The 25580-nt window shown below is 41.2% G+C and overlaps 1 protein-coding gene across 1 annotated transcript in view; it reads left to right on the top strand.

Moving 5' to 3' along the window:
* NKAIN3 (sodium/potassium transporting ATPase interacting 3) overlaps positions 1 to 25580 on the top strand; it is a 384353-nt gene that overhangs the window by 212686 nt on the left and 146087 nt on the right. The window lies entirely within an intron of this gene.

Below are 25580 nucleotides of genomic sequence, written 5' to 3'. Positions count from 1 at the left end.
CAGCTTCAAAAAAATTAATGTTTCTACTTCATGTACGCAGTCCTATCCAAACCATATTTTCAGTGTAGTCCAGAATGAATTCACAGATGAACCTAAGCTGTTTTTAAGCTTTTGATAGGAATTCTCTTTATAGGAGAGAAAGGATATATATGCTATTTATGAAGTAAAAAAATATTACTACAAAATCATAGATACCTCTATTAATAAAAGTATCAAAATGTAAAGGGACTGTATCTCAACATATTCTCCATCCAGGACTATAGACTTCTAAATGTGGTGTTTTCATCGCTTCAACCCATCTCAAAATGAGCCCTGTTGGCAGAGTAGTTATGCATTTGGCTGCTAACCTCAAGGTCAGTTGTTTGAAACCACCCAGCCACTCTGAGAAAGACAAGGCTTTCTAGCCCCATAAAGTGCTACATTCTCCGAAATCCACTAAGGCAGCTCTGCTCTGTTCTGTTGGGTCACTTTGAGTTGCAATCGACTTGATGGCATTGAGTTTGGGGTTTTAAACCTTTCCTCCAAGAACTCTGTGCTCTTCATTGATACCACATTGAGTTAGCAGCTTGGTATCCTTAAAGGATTCAGATTGCTCTCCTTTTGAATATTCTTTGAATTTGAAGTCTGAAGAGGCAAGATCAGGGATGAAGGGTGGATGGGGGAGGGTTTCCCACTGAAATTCTCAAAGGATAGATCTTTCCACCTTCAAAGCATGAGCAGGTCCCTTGTCATGATGGGTAAGGGAGAAGGGCGATTCCAGCACATTGTCCTGTTTGTTGGTTTGTTTTATCAACAAAACGGCTTTTAATTTTCTTAAAACCTCTTCATTATAAGTCCGTGTGTTCATTCTGTGCCCCTCCCCACAAAAAATCAATCAATATTACCTCATGGGACTCCTCAGACCAGTCACCATGACCCCTCTGTCTCGATTTTCACTGGTCCAGTGCATCCTGTCAGCACCTCTGGTTTGAGTGGACCTTATTTTGAAGACACCTTAGTGAGACTAGGCTGAGTGCGTTCCTGAGAGAACTTGGATGTGCCATCAGTGATCTCTGACATCTTAAAGTCCCTTGTGCTTGGAATAAATCTTGGCATATGTGAATGGACACTCTGATAGTATTACATTTGTGTTTATCTTGGGACTAGGAAACGATAGCCAAACATCAGATCACTTATTTTATTGGAAACAATTCAAGCAGAATTGGCAAGAATGATCTGATTGGAAACACTGGATATAAGTTGTGTCTGAATGTTGGGGCTTCTAGTTTTCCAATTTTCTTTATCCTGCATGTAAATGGTGAAAAATCTTGCATGTGTGTTTCCATATGATAACTGCCTTTCAATTTATGATTACGTTTTAGAATCAGTTTCTAAAATTCCAGGTATTTCAGATTGCTTAAAAGCACACATTTTCTGAGTCCTGGCTTGTACCAGAGATGGAGAGAACATAAAATATGATCTTGGATCTCCAATATTCCATGGGCCTTTAAGAGAGATGATCTTACCTTTACCAGATGAGAGTAACTTAATATGATATATGCCGACACAAAGGTCGAGGATCAAGTATCAAAGGAAGGTAAATGAGAATGTGATCTATTGAATCCAGTGCCATAAGAGAAGGTTTTAAAGATAAGCTGATACTTGAATTTAGTATTGAAAGATGAATAGGACAGTAGAGGCAGGAAATTTAAGTAATACTATTCTAACTGGAGCAGCAGCAACAATTTTAAGACGATAGGAAACAATGTGGGATGTCCAGGAAAGTGTAATGACTTAGCAAAACTTAAGATTCCATTGATAAGTAGTATAGAAAGTAAGGGTGGGCAGGTGTTACATTACATAGAAGCCCCGTGCTATATGCCAGATGGCACACAAAGGACGTGATTTTAGGGAGAATCACATGAAAATGGCAATATTTTGGTATCTTGAGTCAAATAGTGCAATTTCAGAGAATTCACTACTAACATTCATCTCAGTCTCCTTATACTATTCTCAACTTTGACATTCCTAAGTAAGTTTGGCATCATTGTTTTTGAGAAAAAGCGACCTACTTAATATTTCTCAAGTAATGAGTGGTTTCCTCAGGGAAGCAAACAAAAAGGCTTTCCCAGGACTCCATGAGAAACATCATTCTCAGCTGAACCACATGGAGAATAGAAATAACCCTTATCCCCTGTGTTTTTTCTGCGATTGATCAATTCCACTTTTCTTTGGCTTACTCAGAGTCTCTGCTCCTTTAGGCCGTCAGCTAACTAGAGGTATGATTCACCTAGCTCTTGTTGAAGTCGTAACCCTTGCTCTCTGCTTCCCATCAACTGAGGATGTTCAGATGCACCTTATCATCCTGTTTCTCATCTTGCACCAGTGCGTCCCTCATCTGTGGGAACGAGAATTTAAGCCAAGGGGCAGTTTATCACCTGGTTGTATCTCTTTGGATCCACTGGTGACCTATAATATGGGAATAGCAAGACGACTTAGAGGTATGCTGCCTAAGTGGGGCCAAGCCCTTTAGATTGGGATGTGACAGGGAGAGTTAGCCAGGCTCCTTTCCCAGAGTGAGACTCACTTGGCAGCAACTGGGCCAGTTCTGAAACACAAAAGGATCTAATTCTAATGTCTAAATTTCAGTTCTAAGAATATTTAGGAGATGTTTATTTAATGTCATTCCTCGGAATGTCTATCATCTTCTTCAAGGTTGACATTACTGGGTGAAATAATCCCTGTTGTTAACTGGAGTTTGAGTCCCAGGGCTGAGGGGAGTGAAATCACTAATGAAGTACTTAAGTAGCAACAGCAAGATGCTCTGTTTTACTAACAAATCCTTCTGAGTATCCACTCAGTGGTTGACAGGCATTCTTTTTGTACCTATCCACATTAGACCATCTTGAATATTTGTGTTTTAATATATATTTTTTAAATCTTTTGGCAATGCGACCAATGACTAGGCTAACAGTGAACTGAAGTGGCTTCGTTCTGTTTCCTGCTGTCATTTGCATTTACACGCACAGCCTGTTAAGTCAGTACAGCAGTAAGGTGCTGGACTCTCAATAAATGGCCTCCTAATGAGGTCATTATTTTCCACACATGTAAATTCTCGTCTAGCTGCAATAAAGATCAAAGAGAGCAAGAGACAAATGTCAGAGAAAACTCCTTTTCCACCTCCTATGCGGCGTATAAGCACCAGGAAAAAATCCATTTAACGGTCACTAATAAATGCTATGAATAAATAAAATATCACCGGGCAGAAGTAGAGCTCAGTAACAGCACTGCAAGATGGTTTCTAACCTGCAGCTACGCTCATGAAAATGTACAGCTTCTTCTCCTGTCAAATCCATCTAAAAATATTGCTCTCAGATCTGGCCAAGTGTTCCCTGAGGTGAGGAGTTAGAGAAGCAACTGGACACTGGTGAGCAGGGGAATTGGAGGTCTTTCCATGTCAACCCGCAGCCTAGGTTGGGTTCTTTTTTTCTTCCTCTCCTGGTTAAGCTGCCATCCATTTGGCGATGCCCCATGATGACCTTATGCAAAAGCAAATGAAATATGGCCTGGACCTGCAACATCTTCACAATCACTATTTTGTTTCAGCTCACTGCTATGGCGATCCATCTCATTGAGGGTTTCCTTTGTTGGCACTGTCCAGACGCTTTCAAAATGCCCTTTTCTTGAAATGATTCTCTACTGGAGATGTGTCTAAAGGAGCCATCTTCCTGCTTCAAGGGATTCTGGTTTTACTCCTTCTAAGACAGATTCATTTATTTATTCTTCAGGCAGGCTGAATCTCTAACACCTATTTTTGGGGAATTGGTGGGGGAGTGGTGTGGGAGTTGCCATAACGTGAGGCCTCTTGCTGGTTGTTTAAATGCCTGAAATAGGTGAAGAATTGAGTAATTTCAGCACTGAACTCTAATTTAGGAGAAACGCAGAGCAGCTTCCTGACACAGGACCCAGGAAGAGAGATGGTGTCCATGAGAGCACAGCATAAAGTACTAGCCAGATTTTCACGGTCTGTTCTTTCTTTGATTTTTACAGTTTCTTTCTCTTTCCAGTTCATTTATTTATGCATTCATCTGTCCACCCATCCATTTACCCATCCATGTACTAAGCATTTATTTTCTATCATTTGTGTGTATGCCACAGTACAGATGACCAGAATTCACGATATAACTCTGAGGTAGGCATTGCTGCAGCACTAACCACAAAGTCAGGGGTTCAAAACCACGAGTTGTTACATGGGAGAAAGAAGAGGCTTTTTTCTCCCATAGAGATTTATAGTCTCAAAAATGCTCTACAGAGTCCCTGGGAGTTGGATTTGATTCTGTGATTGTGAGTTTGGGTTTGGGGTTTTAAGTAAGTTATCTAGTACACCACAGTGGGTGACTTCATAAACAGAAACTTATTTTCTCAAAATTTAGTGATCACATTAAGGATGTCAACTCCAGACAAAGGTTGTTTCAGTCTGCTCTGCAGTGAAATGCTTCGTTCAGCTTTCCCAATGTTCTCTAATGGGCTTTCCTTGGAGATTTCTACACAGCACTGTTGTTGTTATTGTTGTTGTTGTTGTTGTTGTTGTTGTTGTTAGGTGCTCTCTAGTCCATTCCCATCGTGGCAGCCATTGTCTCAATCCTCCTCATCATGGGTCGTCCTCTTTTTTGTTCCTCTACTTTACGAGCATGATGCCCTTTTCAGGGGACTGCTCTCTGCTGACTATGTGTCCAAAATTCCTGCGAAAATATCTTGTGATCCTCGCCTCTAAGGAGCATTCTGGCTGTACTTCCTCCAAGACAGATCAATTTAATTCTTTGGACTCCATGGTATTTTCAGTATTCATCACTCACCATAATTTAAACGCGTCAGTTCTTCTTCTGTCTTCCCTAATCAATGCTCAACTTTCACATGTGTGTGAGGCAACTGAATACACCATGGCTGGGGTCAGGCGCACTTTCGTCCTCAAAGTAACATCCTTGTTGTTTAAGACTTTCGAAATATCTCGTGCAGCAGATTAACCCACTGTGATGCATTGTTTAATCTCTTGACTGCTGCTTCCACGCAAGACAGCTGCCGTCCGTCTCCTGATGTGCTCTTAGTCCATTTGGGAGGAGTAGGGTTTCCTTAACATGACGTCGTTCAACCTGAAGACTGACATCTTTGATCTTCATCAGCAAGTGCGTCCAGGTCTCTTCCCATCAGGAAACAAGGTTGTGTCGTCTGCATATTACGAACTGTTAATAAACCTGACTCAGCATTCTTCTTCATATAGTCCAGCTTCTCAGAGCATTTGCTCAGCGCATAAATAAGTATGATAAGAGGATGCAATCGTGGCACCATGGTGCTTCCTTATTTCTGTGCCCCACCTGCCCTTTTATATCTCAGAAACAATTAACTGAAGTCACATCCTATACTGATATGGATTTATTAATACAATAAATCCCAAATGGATTTACATCATCAGGTCTGAAGATTTGGATTTACAGTATATATTTGTAAGACACAATTCTATCCAAAGCATCAACTACATCAAAACTTCGGGAGAGCAATATCCAGGAATTTGTCTACTTAGCAAACTCTACAGTGGTTTCTGCATCCCACTTTACTTTGAGCTACTCAAATTATTCATCAACCCAGAAAGTCACTTTTCTATAAATTGATTTAGTCACATCAGCAAGTCTTATTTTTAGTTATAACTTCTATTTATTAATAACAGCCCCAAATTATCCATTTGCATGCATAAACATGCATAGGGGGCTTCAAAAAGTTCATCGATAAATGGAATCAAAAGACAATGGAAGTTTTCAACAAATTTTTTGAGGGAAAAAATTCACCTGCCTGTGTGCATGGGTGTATATGTGTGTGTATATGTGTATAAAACAATATATTATGAATTCTGCATCACCCCAAAATACATGTTTAATTTAACCTCTATGTCTGTGACTTTCTAATCCCATTGGAATTGAATACTGTTCATATGTTAAAGACGAGGACTAGTGTGGTATGGGTCTTGAGTCAATCTCTTGGAATTATTAAAGAAATTAAACAAGCAAGTGAGCAAGCAGAAATGGGAGCAGATCAATGCCCAGTCTTATGGAGATCCTTAAGAAACCAGTAGACAAATTGAAGAAACCAGGATCTTGATCCAGAGCAGACAGAGAATGTTTTCCCCTAGTAGCAGCCTTTTGAAAATCTGATTTCTGGCTTCCTAAATTTTGAGAATATTGAAGGTACTATGGACTTCCAAAGAGCAAACCTGTCTTAGAAGAAGTACAGCCAGAAGACTCCTTCGAGGCAAGGATTGCGAGGTCTCATCTCATGTACTCAGGACAAGTTATCGAGCGAGATCAGTCCCTGGTTAAGGACATGAAGCTTGGTCAAGTAATGGGGCAGTGAAAAAGAGGAGGGCCTTCGAGAAGATGGATGGACCCAGTGGCTGCATTGATGGGCTCACACCTAAGAACAACCATGAGACTGGAATGGAACCGGACAGGGTTTGGTCCTGCTGTATGCTGGGTGGCTATGAGTCAGAACTGACTGGACAGCTCCAACATGTCTGTTTGTTGAAGCCTTGTGCTGGGTCTGTTTAGCAGCACTAAGTGGTGGACACGCGATCCTCATCCTAAAATGCATGGTGTGTTAGTCTGGGTACTTTAGAGAAACAAATCCACAGAACTCATATGTGTAAGAGAGAGTTTTATATAAAGGGTAAGTGCACATCAAGAAAACATCCCAACCCAGGGCTCCCAAGCCCACAAGTCCAACATTAACCCATATGTCTTACACCAATCCATATGTCCTCCTCCATGTCACAAAACACACACTAGGACGTCGCCTGCAGGAGGAAAGCCGAATCAGTGGATGTGTAAGAGTTTCAATGCTATCAGGGGTCTCCACACGGCTGCTCCAGCACCCAGGGCTGCACCGGGGTAGGTCAATGTGGATTCTCCTCAGGGATGTCTTGCAGGAAGTGAGCCTTGCCAGCTGAAGCAGGGGAACTGGCTAAGACAGCTGCCTCCTAGTCCAACCATCAGAAAGTAAGAGATCAGAGACAACAAAGGCGTGGCTCACCAAGCCATTTATCCCTCCACCCTTCAATTAACCCCACATGTCTTTATCGGCTAGGTTGGCACAATAAACTTTAAGGATCTCACAGGGTGTCTTATAAATCTATACAATATGCAGACCTCAACCATGCCTCAGGCACTTCCATTGACTATTTCAAAGAATTGTGTTGATTTAGCCAACAAAGTCAACTCAAATATAACTGACTGTCACTAGGCAGATGCTGACTCACAGCGACCCTAGAGGCCAGAATGGACCTGCCCTGTTGGGAGTTCAAGAGTGTCAATCTTTATAGAAGTAAAAAGCCTCATCTTTTTCCCACAGTGGAGCTAATAAGTTTGAATGCTGACCTTGCAGTTAGCAGCCCAATGAGATCCACTGCGCTACCAAGACTTCGTAGCTAACCAAAGAACACACTTGAATTCTAGAACTTTAGCCTGAAAGTCACCACGTTAGATCATGGTGAGTTTTGAAGTCAGTCTGGGAAACAGGTACAGCCTCCAGCCTCTGCAGTGTGGAAAGAGCTGCTCCCTGCTTTGCCATGGTGATTACACTGAGCCCTGCACTCATTGCGGACAGTCCAGTGGGATTCTCACACAGAGACCAGTTCATGGCAAAGTGCATCCAGAGGCCAAGGTTTGCAGAGAATATTTTCCCCTGACACGGAAACCTCAAAAACCAGGTGTGTCAAGGGCCCCAGCCCCAGTCTGGTACTTTGCAAAGGAACAACTCTATCAAGCTTATTGGGCATCGTGTAATTTCATTTAGTCAGAGGGAAGCATAATTTGGTGTGTGAGAGAAAATGCCTTTTTATTACACACACGCACACACTCATGCATTAAACCTAATCAGAACGTGAAGGCCTTTTCTGGAGGGGCACTCATGGTGAAAGCTCTCTAGAGGCACTTTCCGCAGAACACTGAGTGACACGGTGGTCTGCTCAGAAAAGGAAGACTTCGCCTCAAAGGTCAGTGACTTACATAGAGACTCAAAACCTCCCTGGTGGATCTGCCTATTGTCTCCACTGTATTTTTCACTTGACTCTTTAATCCCTGGAAAAGGCAAAAGATTTCACGCAAGAATTCATCCTCAGCAAGCTCTACACTATTTTTTTCCTACAGATTTCCTTATCATAAAGGAAACAGAAGACGAGACAGAAACTGATGAGTGAGACAGAGGTGGCCCCCAAGGGAGGTTGGCGATCCGTGTCACATAAGGGCCAGGCTAGCAGAGGATCCCCCCAAATGGAATGAGAGTGGATGAAGCATCCTTTATGACAGCAGTGGTCGCTCAGTGGTAGAATTCTTGCCTTCCCTGTGTGAATCCAGGATTTGATTCTCAGAGAAGGCAGCAGATGTGCAGCCCCTGTGCCCACCATTGCCTGCTGCTGAGGAGCCGGCAGACTAACAGGGACGAGGCATGAAGGTCCATCTTGGTCCCCATGGGCCTCAGTAGTCGAGGGCACAACGGATGGCCGGGGTATCCCTGGAGACCTCGGGGATGGCTGTTTTTGGTGTTGTTAGGTGCCTCTGAGTCGGATCTGACCCATAGTCACCCTGTGCACAGCAGAAAGAAACACGGCCCAGTCCTGCGCCTCCCCTCACCCTCAGTCTCTTGCCTGGTCCCAGTGACGTAGCCACTCTGTCCATCCATCTCGTCAAGGGTCTTCCTGTTGTTCTCTGCCCTTCCACTTTACCAAGCATGATGTCCTTCTCCAGGGACTACTCTCTTCTGACAATATGGCCAAAGTATGCAAGACGTAGTTTTCCCATCCTTCTAAGGAGCGGTCTAGCCGTCCTTCTTCCAACACAGATTGGTTTGGCCTTTGAGCAGTCGTGGCGCTTCCAGTGTTCTACAAAGGGTACCTAACTCCATTCTAAATCACGCAGGGAAGACAGCAAATTTGCTCTGAGGATCAGAGTGGATATGAACGTGGAAAAGCCTAACAATGTTGCTCTCCAGAAGCCCACCGCAGTCCTTCGTCCTGAGGCTTTCCTGACCCTGACCTTGGAGGTGGGCTTCTTGGCAGGGATCTGGGGAAGAGCACACATTCCAGGGGGCTTTGCTGCCTCCTCTCTCTGAGCAGACAGATTTGTTTGTTTCCTACTTGAGTCAAAATACCAAAGGCAACAGATTTGGTTGTGCTGCAGTCGCTATGTGACCCTTGTTCATAGTGACACTTTCTGAAAAGCTTTGTACCTGTTTGGAAGTACGACTAGACCACTGTGTAAATCATGAGCTCTCCAGCACTGGCCCTTTAAGGACTCTTTCCCTCAAGGGAAAATTTCAGTAGTCGTGTGCTATCATTTTAACAAAAATCTCCAGCCACATTTCTTGCTTGTTTCCAATCGTCTAGGGCAAAAATGCCTTGTGGTGCCATAATTAAGTTCTCCGAGGTTAACAGAAATGTCAGTGGTTCAAACCCACCCAGCAGCAATCGGTTGGCATACAGATTCAAACTGAGAAAATGCCCAGAGGACAGGTCTACTCTTGTCATCCGTGATCACGAGGAGTCAAAATGTTCCTCACAACAATTCTTTAGATCAAACAGGATCTGCAATGGGGGCGAATGTTATACAAGGAAGGATTGAGGAAATGGTTTGAAATGGAGGATGGGTGACAAGTAAAATGGTACATTGTTTATCCCAAATCACAACTGGAGCATTCCCTAAACACACTATCATTGTGGTACTCTTGCAGAAACATTATATTTCACTTACTACACCTTTAAAATTACAAAGTATAGATTTTCTTTGGCAAATATACACATATATATACATACTGGTGAATGAATATAATGTATACAGTATTTGGTAACAGCTGTTTCACTTGAACTGAGAGGAATACAACAGATATCCATATGCCCTCATTTAATACATTAGCATTTGGCCATTGTGTTTTGGATTTTTTTTTTCAGTAAAATTTTTTACATATTATTCCAGCACCCTTGCATCCATTATTTTAACCCTTCTCAGGGGTAACTGCTGCCCTGGATGGTGTATGTCTTTCTCACTTATCTTTCTTGATTTATAGTTACTCAAATCAAATGGAGACTAGATTTTTAAAATGTATTTTGTGTTCACTTTTTATTGAATTTTTTCTTGTTTATTTGTCGGTTTTATTTCCTTCTTCGCTCTTCTTGCTTTCTATAGTGTCGACCTTATAATTTTATATGTGTACTTTGATTTTAAAAGTTGGAACTTAGTTTATTTAATAAGTATTTTTAACATGACAAATATTTTACGACACCTCCATTGCACCTACTCCTCTCACGTTCCATATTAGTTCTATATATTCTGACCATAACTTGGTACCTAATATTTTTCACAGAGCTGCTTAATTAAGTTTTTCACATGCTCATTGATCGCTGTGATCACCATGTCCCTACCCACATACCATTCCATTTGCTGTGCATGTCACACCAGTGTTAGCAGCTCCTGCACCAAGGATTCATGGGAAGCAGCTCGGTTCTTACTTGGTCTCCGGACTTTCAGTTCAGCCTCATGTCATTATAGGAGATTGACTCACAGTTTCTACCAGATCCACAGCTATTTTCATCAACGCACCATCTCCTGGCATATATTGAAACTATCAGGTGTTATTAAGATTCTGTGTTTGGTTAATATGCCCAGGAATATGTATGTGGGAAGAAAAAAGTTGACATGAAATGTTAATAGGAAAACTGTTTTACAGCTAATTAATTGGCTCTAGGACTCAAAAACCAAAGCCAAACTCACTGGCATTGAGTTGATTTCCAACTCATAGTGACCCATTAGGGACACAGTAGAGCTTCCCTCTGTGGGTTTCCCAGAGTGCGAATCGTAGAGCAGAGGGCCTCATCTTCCTCCTGCTGAGGGCTGAAGGTTTCACATTATAATGGTGCAGCCCATGTAACACCCGCAAAGTCATCGGGTTCTAGGATTACTACGCTTTCTCTCTTTTCTTTGCAAGATAACTCAAATCAATTTAAAAAATATATATTGAATGTCTATTTTTGGTCAGGGGCCTTCACAGATTTGTCTGATCCCTCACAACTCTAGAAAATTGTTTTAAGACTTCCACATTTTCACATGAAAAGTGAAAGCTCATCGTGCTCAAATAATTTACTCCGGCCCCCATCAGTTAGCATTCACATGTCTCAAATCCGAGCCTTTTCATTTCCAGTAGAAACAGTACACAGGTGCCCTTGGGTCGGCTCTGACTCCTGGGGCCCATGTGTCTCAGAGAAGGAGTGTGCCCCCACAGTGCTCACTGACTGGCTCCCCCACGGGAATCGTCAGCCAGACCTTTCCCCGGGATATGTGCCTTTCAAGAGAGTTACACTCACTTGCGTCTCTTCACTTTTTTTCAGGACAATAAAAAGAACTGGGAACATAATGTTTCAGAAAGAGAGCCTTGATCAGTCTCATTTAATGACCACATAGTTTAGATATAGTCTTACTCAGGGGGTCCACATTGGAAGTCATCTCCCTTGAGCTTGAAGATCAGAAACTTCAACAGTCTCCTGAGGGCTGGGCCAGCAGCTCTGCTTTAGAAGGCTGAGAGTGAGGAGCTGAGCCACTTACCTAAGTAATCATGTTCACAAATTTTAGATTCATCGTAGGTTCTCTCAGTCACATATGGAGAAATTGAAAAATGGCAAAATTGTGAAATAAATGCCCTTTGAAGTACAGGAAAGCCTTTACTCTGGAGAAAAATGTAATTCTGTGTTCAGGCAAATTTCACTTATTTCATGGCTTGGCAGCATCTCAAGGAATGCCAGCCACTCTAATAGGATATGTTTGGCAGAATGGATCAGTTCTGGGGTAAAATACTTTTCTTGTTGAAAGCATGCAAGCATGAGAGAGCAAGTTTCAACCTGGACCGTGCCTCCGAGCACCCACAAATCACTTAAACTCTAAGAGCTTCAGGGTTTGCCTTTTAAAAATGTACATTATGAACTAGATAGCTGAGTCTTTACAGGTAAGCTGACCACATGTCTATTTACTGGGAAAACATTGATGTTTTGATTTTGTATTTATTTATCATAGTATGTTTATAGTTATCGTTACTGTGATTTTTTTCTCTTTCCTTGCCTTCTGTTAAACTTTTAGTTTTATGGCTTCTTTTTAAACTTCTTTTAAAATTAACTTTTTTTTTATTTTGAGGTAAGTGTACATTCACATACAGTTGTAGGGAATAATAAAGAAAAATCCTGTGCATAACTTTCATTAGTGTTCCCCAATGGTAACATCTGGCAGCACTTGCCATTGTACAATAGCACAATCACAATACTGACATGGCTGCAGTCAAGACAGCGAATAGTCCCATCAGTGAAAGGATCGCTCCTATTGTTTATTTAATAACTACACCCACTTTCCTTACCCCTGCCTCCCGGAAACCCATGCATTCCAGCAACCACTAATCTTCTCACCATTTCCATAATTTTGACATCCCAAAGAATATTACAGAGATTGATTCATCCAAGTTGTTTCTTTTTGTTCCCCCTGAGTAACATTCCGTGATACGGATGTCACACCCTCTGTTTGACCAGTTACCTCTAGCAGGATACCTGGGTTGCTAGGAAGTCTGGGCTCTTATGAATTAAACTGTACCTTGTGTACAGATTGTTGCCTGAACATAAGATTTACATTATCTGTGGTAAATGGTTGAGAAGGGTATTGCTGGGTTTTAGGCACTCTGGTATGTGTATCGTGATATTCCATTATGGTTTTAATCTGCAATCTCCCTGGGAAGCTGTGAATTACTTAGTGTAGCTCTGCTGGCCCTAGTGTTTGTAACGTCCACCAGATGACTGGGTAAGACTACCAAAGGAGAGGTCCTTGTGGCCCATCAAAGTGACTGGATAGCTTGCTAACACTGTAAATGAGGTGTATGGTACCTAGAACCATGCATATAAAGTGGATGGGATCCTACCATGAAGATTCTTCAGTTTTGACATTCTGTTAGCCTTTACATAATCCATCCCAGAGGCAGAAAGGGTATCTCAGGACCAGCAAGGAAGAAGAGCAATTGCAATCAAACTTCCTGAACTGAATCTCTTTGACCAAGGAACAGAAAAGGAGTAACGAGGCCTTGTTGAGATGATAGAAAGAGTGAAAAACAGAGGCAGGGCAAGTACAGTGGGAAAACCAGGAGACCTACAGGAGATGGTCCCTTGATGATCTGGCCTCCTGGAGCCAGAAGGGGGAGCACCCTCGGGCAGGAGGCTTACTGGCAGAATGGGGTGCCTCCAGATCCTCAGCAGAGTTACTTTGCTGCCCCCTGCAGCTAAAAGTAAGCACCTTTGGACTGAGGCTTACTGGTAAATTGAAAGGAGGCTGTGCACTGATGAGCTGAGCTGAGCTGAGCTGAGAGAGCTTTGTAATATGTCCTCAAGACGGCTCCTATTTTTACTTCAAAAACTTTTACAAATGGATATGTAAGGCGATCTTCCATACTGAGTTAATTTTTGAGGAACATATATGATTACATCCATTCAGGCCAAGATTTTCTTTTAGGCTCTGGCTATCAATTGCTCCAGTGCCTTTTTTTGGAAAAGGCTATCCTTCTGCCCCAGAATTGCCTTTGCATCTTTATCACAAATCATTTGTATCTGTTTCTTGATGATTGCAGATAATAGTAGGTCCAATCCAAGAATAAGTTACAAAGCATTGTTACTTAGGCTCCAGTTTCCACATGGGCAAATTTACTTCAAGAAACATACAATAAAACACGTCTCTGTGATCACCAGATGGCTACAGTATAGCACAGATGAAGCACCCAATATTCCTCTGGTTCTTTGAGGTTTCATCATCCCCCACTATCATGACCCCAGTCTTGCCTTTTAGACTGCTCTGGCTAGACTGGAGCATGTGCACTGGTCCAGATAATAGCTCATGGCACATGAATCCTATTCAAATAAACCCCTCAGGAACAGAAATGGAAGTAGTGATGGCAAGAATGGACGCAGAACACGCCCCCTCCAGGGGGATGAACACCAGAAATGTGGGTGAAGGGAGACAGTGATCAGTGTAAGACATAAGAATAATCATAATTTATAAAGAGGTCATGAGGGTAGGAGGGAGAAGGGAGGTAAAATAGAGGAGCTGATACCAAGGGCACAAACAAGCTCAAACAAGCCACTACCAAGTTGTCATTTCTTTGTGTCTATAATTTTTCAAAATAAAAATGAAAAAAAAGCATTATGGCTCATACAAATAGCAGGATTAAAAAAATCATGGAAAGTTGATGTTCCATAAAACGATGGAGCAATGCGGTCAGGTAGCTAGGAAATAAAAATGATAGGCCTTATAAATGTTTTCAACTCTGTGTAAAATGGAACGAAAAGCATTCATAATTTTTCATATTCTGGACACACAAGAGCCCTGCTGGTGGTGCAGAGGTTAAGTGCTCAGCTGCTAACTAGCGGTCAGGATGTATAAGCTGCTCTGCAGGAGAAAGATGTTGTAGCATGTTTCCATAGAGATTACAGCCTGAAAAGTCACTGTGAGTCAGAATTGACTTGAGAGCAATAGGGTGATGCCAACTTCACTTTCCAAGTATTATCTTCTTCCTACTTTACTTATTCATGTATTCATTCACAGTAAAAATAAAAAAGAAAGAAAATGGAATCCTACTATGTAACAAGCACTTCATTAAATCTTATAAATACAAATGTGTAATAGCAGTGTTATTTTTTTGTTTTTGATCTTAAATCATTTTATTGGGGGCTAGTACAATTCTTATAACAATACATATATACATCCATTGTGTCAAGCACATTTGTACATTTGTTGCCATCATCATTCTCAAAACATTTGTCTTCTACTTGAGCCCTTAATATCCGCTGCTCAATTTCCCCTCTACCTCCCCACTCCCCCCTCTCACGAACCCTTCATAATTCATAAATTATTATTTTTTCATGTTACACTGTCTGGCGTCTCCTCCCCTCCCTCTTCTCTGCTGTCCATCCCCCAGGGAGGAGGCTATACGTAGAGTCTTGTAGTCGGTTCCCCCTTTCTACCCCACATTCCCTCCACCCTCCAAGTATCGCCACTCTCACCACTGGTCCTGAAGTAGTTATCTGTCCTGGATTCCCTGTGTTTCCAGTTGCTATCTGTACCAATGTACATCCTCTGGTCTAGTAAGATTTGTAAGGTCAAATTTAGATCATGATAGTGGGGGGAGGAAGCATTTAAGTAGAGGAAAGTTATATGTTTCATCATTGCTGCCCTGCACCCTGACTGACTCATCTCCTCCCTGCGACGCTTCAGTCAAGAGGTGGCCAGTTGCCTACCGATGAATAGCAGTGTTCTTATCTTCAAAGATCTTACAATTTATTGGAAAAGAAATATATGTTAAAAACTACAAAATAACCATAATTTGATGAACAAAGTGCTGCAGAAATGCAGAAAAAGTGGGAGAGGGAAACCAGTCTTTTGGGATTAGCTGCTGCACAGTCATGGCGGTCTGTATCAGATCCAGGTCTAAAGGAACAGCTAGAGGAGTTTGTAATGTGAGAGACTCAATGGGATAAATGCCCTAATATCTACAAAAATATGACATTAACAAAAAGGGATATTGATGAATTGATATAGATTAAGACACTTGAGAAATACATGTATGTCAACCAAAGGTAGCCTATAGACTTTATTTGGATCCTAAATTAACTAAATCAGAGGTAATAAGATAAGTGCTAATCAGGTGTATTTGTTAACGATCAAATATGATAGGAAAGAATTATTATTAGTGATTTTAGAATATTTTTATATAGATAAAAATGTAGGTCACCAGTTCAAACTTCCCAGCTATCCCGTTGTTGGAGAAAGTTGATGCTGTCTGTTCCTATAAAGGTTTACACTCTCAGAAAATTTAAGAAGCTGTTCTGTGTCCTCTGGGGTCATCATCACTCAGAATCATTTCAATGGCCGTGAGTTTGGTTTGATTTGATTTAAAGGCATAGTTTTACAATTATTGTAAATATTGTTAAGTACAGTTATGGTATTTTACTTAAAAAATAAATTCCTTATATTGGAATTATATATTGAAATATTCACAACTTAAATGTCCCAATGACTAGGATTTACTTTGAAATACCACAGAAAAATATAGTTGTAGCAGACAGATGACATGCAATTGTCAAAAATGTTAAAAGTTGGGTGAGGACAAAATGGAAATCCATTAAGGTTATTCTCTCTGTTGATTCTTTTGTTAGAAATCTTTATAGTAAGAAGTAAAAGATGCCCTCAATCATCAACAATTTACTTTCAGATTATTTAATACCTAATCTTTACTTGAATTTTATTTTGATTCAAAGAGGGCATTGATTAGGTTTGCAGTCACTGGGTAATATTTTCTTCTTCTAGGTAATAGTCTTTTGTATTCCATTTGGGTACCAACCATGCATCACGGATAAAGAGAACCTATTAGAGGTATTTGTATTTCTTCTGTGTACTGAATGGAGATTAAATTTTCTTCAGAGAAATAACTAGGAGGAAAATCACTTTGCCTCCATTATTATTAGATTTATGAGCAATTTTTCCAGCTCTGAAACTGTGAGTCTATATATTTGATGCTGACAATAAGCTGACAGGATTTTTAGCTTGAACATTTTTTTGTTAACTTCAACCAGTCTTGACAAGCAAATTTTATCTAAAAATAAGTCACATATTAAAGGTTGGTGGGTGGGGTTACTAGAGGGAGATTAAAAAGGAAAATTATTCCATGCAGGGGATACTCTGTTGTCTTTAAAACATAACAACAACAACCAAGAAAAAAGAAAGCGAGATTAGGGGAAGTATTGGGAGGAGCCTGAGGCTCATTGGGAACCAGGTAATCAATCGGGAAGAGATGCATAGCTGCAAAACCATGAGAGCACTTTCTAACCGAGCATGTTATCGCTGGCTGCTCTTGAGTCATTTTACATGCACAGTGATCCATGTGACATCAGCTATCCTCGCCTGCAATCCTAACAAATAGATCACCTGCCTCACACAGAAGTGCTGAGTGGGTTTGAACAGTCAACGTTTTGCCCATCAATTATTTGTTTGAGCTACTGGGGTTCCTCCTAACTCATTTGCATTTAATCTTCTAGACAAAAGAAAATAGCTTGAAATTGAACATAACAGAATTCGATTTGTTTTTGAGAGATCTCAGGTGGGGAATAGAAAAGCGATATGGCAACAGGAACAGAGCATGCTTTCTGAAGGGAGACCACGGGGGCCTGAATTTCAGCAGGGAAACTGGAAATGGAGGCAAATGCTTTTGTGAGCCAGACTTGATTATGATTAGGAGACTCGGGCAATAATTACATACTTAACTAACATGGAGCATACAGAACTTGAATGAGTTTGAGGAGGGAGGTCATACTGAGAAAGGTATTAAATGCGTAAACTTTGAAAGTCTCTAGGATATCCAAGCAGAGCTTAAGATTGTTGAAATAAATAGCACTACTCAGGGCTAATATGCAGAATAAGAAGACAAGGAAACCAGCACAGATTTCCTAGTGCAGATGCAATAAAATATTACAAAGGTGAAATTAAAAATTAAGGAATTTACTTTCTAATAGTTGAGAAGGCTGGACACTCAATTTCAAGGTGCTGGCTAGAGAAGACTCTCTTTCTGTCAGCTCTGGGGGAAGATTGTCTAAAATTCATCCGTTTCTTGGTGATGGACCTTCATGTTGAATCTCACCTGTGCAGATCTGTGTTGCTACTTATAACTGAGAATTGATTCCGTTTAGGACACACTGTTAAAGTCTCAGTAACATAACAAGGGAACCTCCATTTCCAAATAGGATTGTATCCATATATTAGGGTTTCATTATACTAGGATGCCAACACATATTTGGGGGGAACATAGAACATCATATCTGTGAAACCATAGACAATGTGTGAATAGAGAAGACTCATGGCCTCAAAGTCGAATCTGATTCATCATGACTAGAGGACAGAGTAGAACTACCTCTGTGGATTACCAAGACTCTTAACTCTGTGGGAGTCGAAAAAGGCCATCTTTCTGCCATGGAGTGGCTGGTGGGTTCAAACTGCTTACCTGTTGGTTCATAGTCCAATGCAGAACCGCTGAACCACCAAGGTTCCTGTGAATAGGGAAGAAGGGAGTAATGACAAATAAACGGGCAAAAGATGAGAAGAGCAAAATGTTGTTTGATGGGATCAGAAAAGCTTCACTGAGCAGGGGAGCTTGGAGGAAATGCCATGTTCGGAAGCTGTAATCGTCTGTGAAGATGAAACTCTAATAGAGATAAACATCAGTGTGCACATTCAGCTAAATAATGTAAAGCAATCTCAAGTCTGCAGAGTCTTTTTGCTTAATTATCTTTGCATATTTCTTTCATGGTAGTTTACATTGCTCAGCACCTATCCTGGGCATGACTATGCGTTGGAGTATAGCATGGACTGCTGATGGCATGATACCTTTTGATACCTGCACAATGCAAACCCTGAATTACCCTTGTCACCATGGCTACCGAGTGTGGGCTTTGGGTTTCACTAAGGTGATATTTGAGGTTGGAATGATATATAGCATTCCCTAGTAGAATGTTTTCTCCCTCTTTATGGATAGTAAATGTTTCTTTTTATTTGTACTTGTCAAATAACAAACATGTATCCAAATTCCAAATGGGATTATCTGTAGCCAGCTATTTCCCTGCACAATCCGAGACAGTGCAATGGTGGCTTTGACTTTCTTCTTCTTTCTTCACCTTATCAATATTGAGGTCTGAGCTCTATGTCAAAGTCCAGCTGTAATTCCCAAAAACATTAGTGTCCTTTTTCCATCACCAGGAAAAGTTTCTGTCCAGAAAAATTGTGAGCTTTAAAAGATAAAGAATAGCTTTTTTCTGGATGGTAGCGTTACCAGAATCCCTGTTTTAACAAGAGAAAAAACTCCTTGTTGAAGACACAGGGCATGGCAAAAGAATTTTATTAATAAACACTTTGGGATAGAACTCTTTACCTGCCTGCAGGCCGACCTTTGTATTTCTTAATTCCCACAAGCATAGTCAGTATTTTTAACACTTCCCAAGTACAAGTTATTGGAAATTTCCACCAGCTGGGAACATCTGGGGCGGGAGAGGTGTGGCAGGGGAAGGTTGGCCAGCAGCTGTAGGAAATGTCACAAGATCTTGTCATGGACGCGGCACGTGCTCTGCCCAAGTCTCTGCCTTGACTCCATTGCCTTGTCCAAGTGGGCTTCACTCGGGTCATCTCACAGAGGAAGGCTTTTTGAGCAGCAAGCAACATCAGAAAGATACACTGTTTCCTAACCCCTTTTGAAATGTGTCACTTTTTTTAAAGTGGTCATGAATTGCTAAATCAAATACTAAATTGAAGGAAAAACGTCATAAGCCACGATCCACATTTACAGTAGGCTATTATTTGAGTAAATAAAACAATAGACACTTGCTAAAAATGTCTTTTCTGAGCTTCTAGTTGAAGGATGTGACAGGTCGAGGCTTTGTGAGCCACCCACCATGCAAGGTCCCTGCCTCCTCATGCCCCTGAGCATGAGTCTAACTTACTAATTCTGCCTCGTTGTTGAAGGAAGCAGGAAAATAATCAATGTCTTCCTTTCTGCATATTAGAAAAGAAAACCCACATAAGCAGTATTTTTAATACAATGTCACTATAATCTTGCTATTTAAAAAACCATTACAGGAAGGCAGATGACCAAGCTACAGGTTAGAGCTGGGGAAATAAATTCCCTCCGGGATGCAGCTGTGGCAAGCCGGTCTCTTGTGGCTCGTTTAGACGGTGTGGGAAGTTTAAATTGGCTTGAGGAAGATGGCCAGACTCTTCTGTTATCAAAGTGAAGCATATTGTCAAAAGGAAAAGCAGCGACTCAGCAACAATGGTTGTTCTATGGCTGCTGCGATCTGCTTGATGGCAGGGCATAATTTATTTCCTTTCCCCGGGACTGGAAAGAATATCTGAAAGATTCTGAGTGGAAGGCATCAAAAGGATAATTCTGCTGAGAAAAATGGCGAGCAGGTGAAAAGATCCATTGGTATGATAAGAACATTGTAATCAAAGCATTCATATGAGGTGACTTGTATGCGAATCAACTTTTCCATCATTTTAGCTAACTGGTTTGTTCAGGTAATACAGTTGGACATGTGATGAGGAAAATGTCAGAGGGTACCGACTTACCTAAATTAACTAATTTATAAGAACCTACATAAGAAAAAACTACAATTAAATCAGATTTCCGAAATCATTGTCACCCCTGTTTTTCTGCGCAGAGGGGGGAGGGCATTGGCGCTCCATTGTACTTGTCGTTTCAGACAGAGTGCTCACCCCAGTTTAATAGGCGACCTAAGAAATACTGGGGGCATTCTTCCAGGAATGTCCTTCTATAGAGATGTGTCCCAGTAAAGAACAAAACAAATAGATGGGGAAAAAAAGAGAAAACATAGATCATCTCCCCTTGGCACTATAACACTAAATAAAATAAATTGCCTGTAACATGGAACAGGAAGAGTCCCATGAATTGACACCACAGCATTGGGTTTATTTGTAATTTCAAGTTTAGAGTTTTAGGAAATGGCCATAGAGCACTTAAGAAAACAATCTTCATTTAAATTTTGTTTTGAGCCAAGCATCATACCAAAGCCCCAGGAAATTCCCCAAAAGAGCCGATGGTGCATGGTTGAATCTACAGAGCGGATCGCAATGGTCTTACCCACCTTGCCCCTCCCTCCCCCCACCAAAACTGCTGTTTTCATGGGGGCGCAGCTCAACTGAGGAGGCATTGCTCACCTTCGGGAGTCATCCACCTCTACAATCACACTAGGTGTATGCGGGCACACCTCACTGTGTGGTGGCTCACTGTAATTTAGTTCACAGAAAGGGCATTTAGCAGAAAGGAATAAGCTGGGCAACCTTGGCTGTAGCAAGTTTATCAGCTTACTTTGCCAATAGCTTACTTTGTGTGTCTGTGAGACACTTTGTTATTCATCACAAAATTTCCAATTCTTCAGAAATGCTATTGCATATTCAATAGACTGCCCCAAACCAAGAAGAGAACACAAACTCACTGCCATCAAAGGACATCGTAGGACAGGGTCCAACTTCGCCTGTGAGTTTCTGAGACTATAACTCTTTACAGGAGTAGAAAACACCATTTTTCTTCCATGGTGCCTCTGGTGGTTTTGAACTGCCGACCCTGCGGGTAGCGGCCTAGCTTGTCACCCGTGAGCACCGGGACTCCTCATAGTGGAAACAGAACTTTTAGATGTCCTGGGAAACAAACAAACAAACAAGTATCATGGGACTCACTTTTTTGTGACACTTTGTGGCGATGATCAGGAACCAAACACACAGTAACTCGGTTGCGTGTCTATATATTGAGGGCAATGGTGTTCTGACAGATGAGTAAAGGGACGCTTCTCATTGTTAGAGAATTGTTGTATGGGCTCAAGAAAGGTTGTTCCAATTTCATACTCCATAGAATTCAAAATTAAATTCCCATCCTAGCAATCTTACATTGGATTTCCCAATAAACAAACTCTGGGGAGGAAATTTGGGGCTGGAAAGCTATTCCAGGGGGCTTGGGGTGAACAGCAATGGGAAAGCACAGGGTGTAGGCTAAGCAGAATGGAGAACTGGACCACAGTGTAATCTCAGAAAGGCATCAGCCAGTCCTACAGAGAGCAATTGCCATGTCCCTTTAGATTTGTTCAGTCTGAGACAACGAGGCTGAGATTTTATACCCTGGCAATTTCCAGCCATTGGATTTGAACTAGTTCTCGGGAAGGAGCTTTGTGTGAGATTCCTTTGTTCAAATAAGAGTAGTTGCCAGAAAGTGACTGAGTTGAAAACCCAGACATAAGCACTCTGGACACCTGAGGGAATCAGGGCTCAGTCACAAAGGGGGCATCTGAGTGACGCGACACTGTGCAAGCTACACCAGCCTTACTTTCTCCCGTGTCTTCACTTGCCCCCCCCCCAATTAATGCAATTGGCATTTATTAGGTACATAACCTACTAGATACAACATTATCTGCTAAGGTTTGGTAAGATAAAATTAATAGAATGATAGTGGCATTTCGTAAAATACGCGTAATAATGGCAGCTGCAGAGCACTTTGAGAGTGCAGTCGAGACTGTTCTACTTCTTGGGGAGATTTGGCCTGTCTTCATGGTAAATTGAAAGCTGAACTTCAATGCCTGTATATTTAAACTTCTGTTCTTCTATTTGGCCTGAAATGCCCTTTCCACTCTTTTTTCTCCATATAAACCCTCTCATTAGAGACTTCACAGTAGAAAGGACATTCTTCACCTGTGAAAAGTTACAGTGTTAGGAACACGCAGGGGCAGTTCTACCCTGTCCTACAGGGTTGCTATGAGTCAGCATCAACTCGATAGTAGTGAGGTTTTTGTTTCGGTTTTTTATTAGACACTTGTGCCCTGCATGCCACACTTGCTGCCAGTCAACTATAATTTCATGGAGGCTTCAACTTGTCCCGTGTAAATAGTAAACAGCTGGGCAACATAATGTGACATAACAGTGTTATTGTTGTTGGGTGTCATTGAGACAGTTCTAAACCACAGAGATCTATCTATAAAAGGAAAAAACAAACCATTGCCCTGCCCTCAGCTATTGATCATGATTGTTACGTTTGAGCCCACAGTTTCAGCCACTGTGTCAATCCATCTCCTTAATGACCTTCTTTGTTACTGACCTTCAACCTTACCGAGCGTCTGAGAGGAAGCCTCACCAAACTTGCTTCTAATAAGCATTCTGTCTGCATCTCTTCCAAAACAGATTTGTTTGCTCTTGCAGTCCACAGGACTTTCAGTATTCTTCACCACAGTGCTGGATGCTTAATACATGAGCATCATAATCAAAGAAGGTATAGCCGTAGATCCTGTAGAGATCATCTTAACTAAGCATCCCAAAAGAAGGGGGGAAACAGTCAAAAGAAGAGAATGTGATATTCTTGAGGCTCTCACCTGACAAGCCAAATATTTAAGATTCTAGTTATCTTTGGACTAATGAGTGAAACCATCATCAAGGCTCAATTATAACAATTTTTTAAACTTTGAAGTACATGTTATGAAGTAGATTTCCCCAAAATAATTGACAACATTTATCAAGCTTATTTACAGTTCATTTCCATTATTTTTACTAGATATAGATTAAGATCATAACTATAAAAGACTGGAGAAATTCTTTACTGGATATGTATATTCAAATTAGCTAGTAAGATGACCCAGCGATATTGTGGGTTAGGTGTGTAGTTGCCACCTGCACGGTTGGCAGTTCAAGCCCATCTGCTCCTCCTCAGGAGAAAGATGAGCCAGGCTGTTCTCATAAGGCTTTACATCATCAGAAACCCTGCACAGAGCCACTTGAGTCAGAATCATCTCAGTGGCACTAAGTTTTTTGTTTTAAATTTAGTGATTATGGAAAATGAGGAATATTTTTGTTATCTAGCTAGTCTCTGTAGTCTGCCTCAAAATATTGTCGCCATTAGTAAAACCCACCAGATCAAATAGAAAAAATGGTTTGTTTGGTCATTGCAATTTGTGTGCATGCGTTTGTGTTATGTTTATAGACAACTATTTTTAAACTTGTTCAACAAATAGACTGTGGTCCTTAAACAATTGATGAGAACTGCCTAAGAATTTTTTTAAAAAACAACGGTTCGTGAGCTCTATTCTCTGACTATTGTAATTGACAACATATGAAATGAAGTCCAGAAAGCTATGTGGAAAAAGCTCCTCCTGAGCAGCTGAGCTTGAACACCGTACTGTTATGAAGGTACTGGTAGGCCTACTGATACCGAGTTGATTCCAACCCATAGAAACCCTGGAGAACAGAGTATAACTATTCCATCAGATGTCCTAGGCTGTCGCTCTTTATAAAGTGGTCTGGCTCATCTTTCTCCCATGAAGTAGATGGTGGGTTCTACTTACTATCCTTATAGTGCTGTTTGATAGGTGGCCCTGACTGAAGAAAATTTCAGGCAGCCTTCATCACAGGGAGGATCGGGACAACAAAGTGAATAACACAGACCGCAGCTTCAGTCATTCCTGGAAAAACAACGACCCAAACTCCACTTATTAAACAAGCTATATAATCTCTAATCTTTAAGGAAGAAGTCCAACCTGCATTGAAAACATCAGCAACAACAAGAAAAAACACCAAAAAGTAAAACACAAACAAACAGGGCTTCATCAAGAATTGATGGAATACCTATGGAAACATTTCAACAAATGGATACAATAAGGGAAGTACACGCTAGTCTGTGTCAAGATATTTGGGAGAGAACTACCTCATCGATTGACTCAAAGAGATTCATATTTCTACCCATACCAAAGAAAAGTACTACCACAAAGTGTTAATTATCTAACAATATCAATACTGTATTACTTACACTATTTCATGTCAACTTGATGAAATAATGAAGGGGTGGAGTCCAGCCTGTCAATCAGGTCACAGCCTGATGATCCCGCCTTGTGGGAGAGGCCTTCTCATGAGGATTCTGGAAACTTTCTTCTCTTCCTGGAGGTGGGATGCTCTCTCTCTCTGCTTCACCTTCCAGTTTAGGAGTCCGGTGGAGACCTGTGCTCACACTGAGATGCATCCACCAGCATTGGGAACACAAGACTTTGTGCCCACCAGCCTGTGATCTTCCTGCATTTGAAATCATTGCATGCGCTCCATGAGCTAGCTAGGAATTTATGGACTAGTATTGGTCATATGGGCTAATATTGGAATTATTAACTTGAACTGGAGAGGGTGGGGATGCTTTTTCAATGTTCAATTGCTCTGTGATATGAAGCTCTCTTTTACACATATGAGTGTCTCTGGATTTTTTCTCTAGTCAACCCGGCTTTATACAAATACTATCACATGTGAGTAAAAGTTTGCTGAAGATACTTTTATGATGATTGTAGTAGTTTACCAACAGGGGCTACCAGAAATTCAAGCTAGGTTCAGAAGAGGATGTGGAAGGAAGGTTATCATTGCTTTTGGTAGATCTCAGCAGAAAGCAGAGAATGCCAGAAGATGTTTACTTATGTTCTATTGACTATGCAAAGGCATCTGACTGTGTGGATTATTACAAACTATAGCTAGCATTTCAAAGACGTAAATTATAAAACAGTCAACAAGCCTCATGCAAAGTTTGTGCATTGATCAAGAGGGGGCCATTTGAAGAGAAGGGGATACTATAATGTTTAAAACCAGGGAAGGTATATTCAGGGTTGTATTCTTCTGTCAATTTTTATATTGAGCAAGTAGTCTGAAAAGAATTAGACTACTGTATGTTGAGCTGTGTTGACTGGAGAAAAAAAAATCCAGAGACAGTCATACATGTGTAAGAGAGAACTTTATATCGAAAACTAATTATATGTCAATAAAACATCCCAGCCCAGTCCAACTCAAGTCCATCAGTGTCATTCTAGTCATAAGTTCCTCTTCAGACTCACACAACCCCATGCAAAGATGCAGAGTGCAGGAATATCACAGGCTGGTGGGTGCAAAGTCATGTGAATTCAATGGCGGTGGCTCTGACAGAAA

This window comes from Tenrec ecaudatus, chromosome 5 (genome assembly GCF_050624435.1).
Source record: "Tenrec ecaudatus isolate mTenEca1 chromosome 5, mTenEca1.hap1, whole genome shotgun sequence".
NCBI lineage: Eukaryota > Metazoa > Chordata > Mammalia > Afrosoricida > Tenrecidae > Tenrec > Tenrec ecaudatus.
The sequence above is the reverse complement of the archived record's forward strand: the minus strand, read 5'-3'. Positions and strand labels throughout refer to the sequence as shown.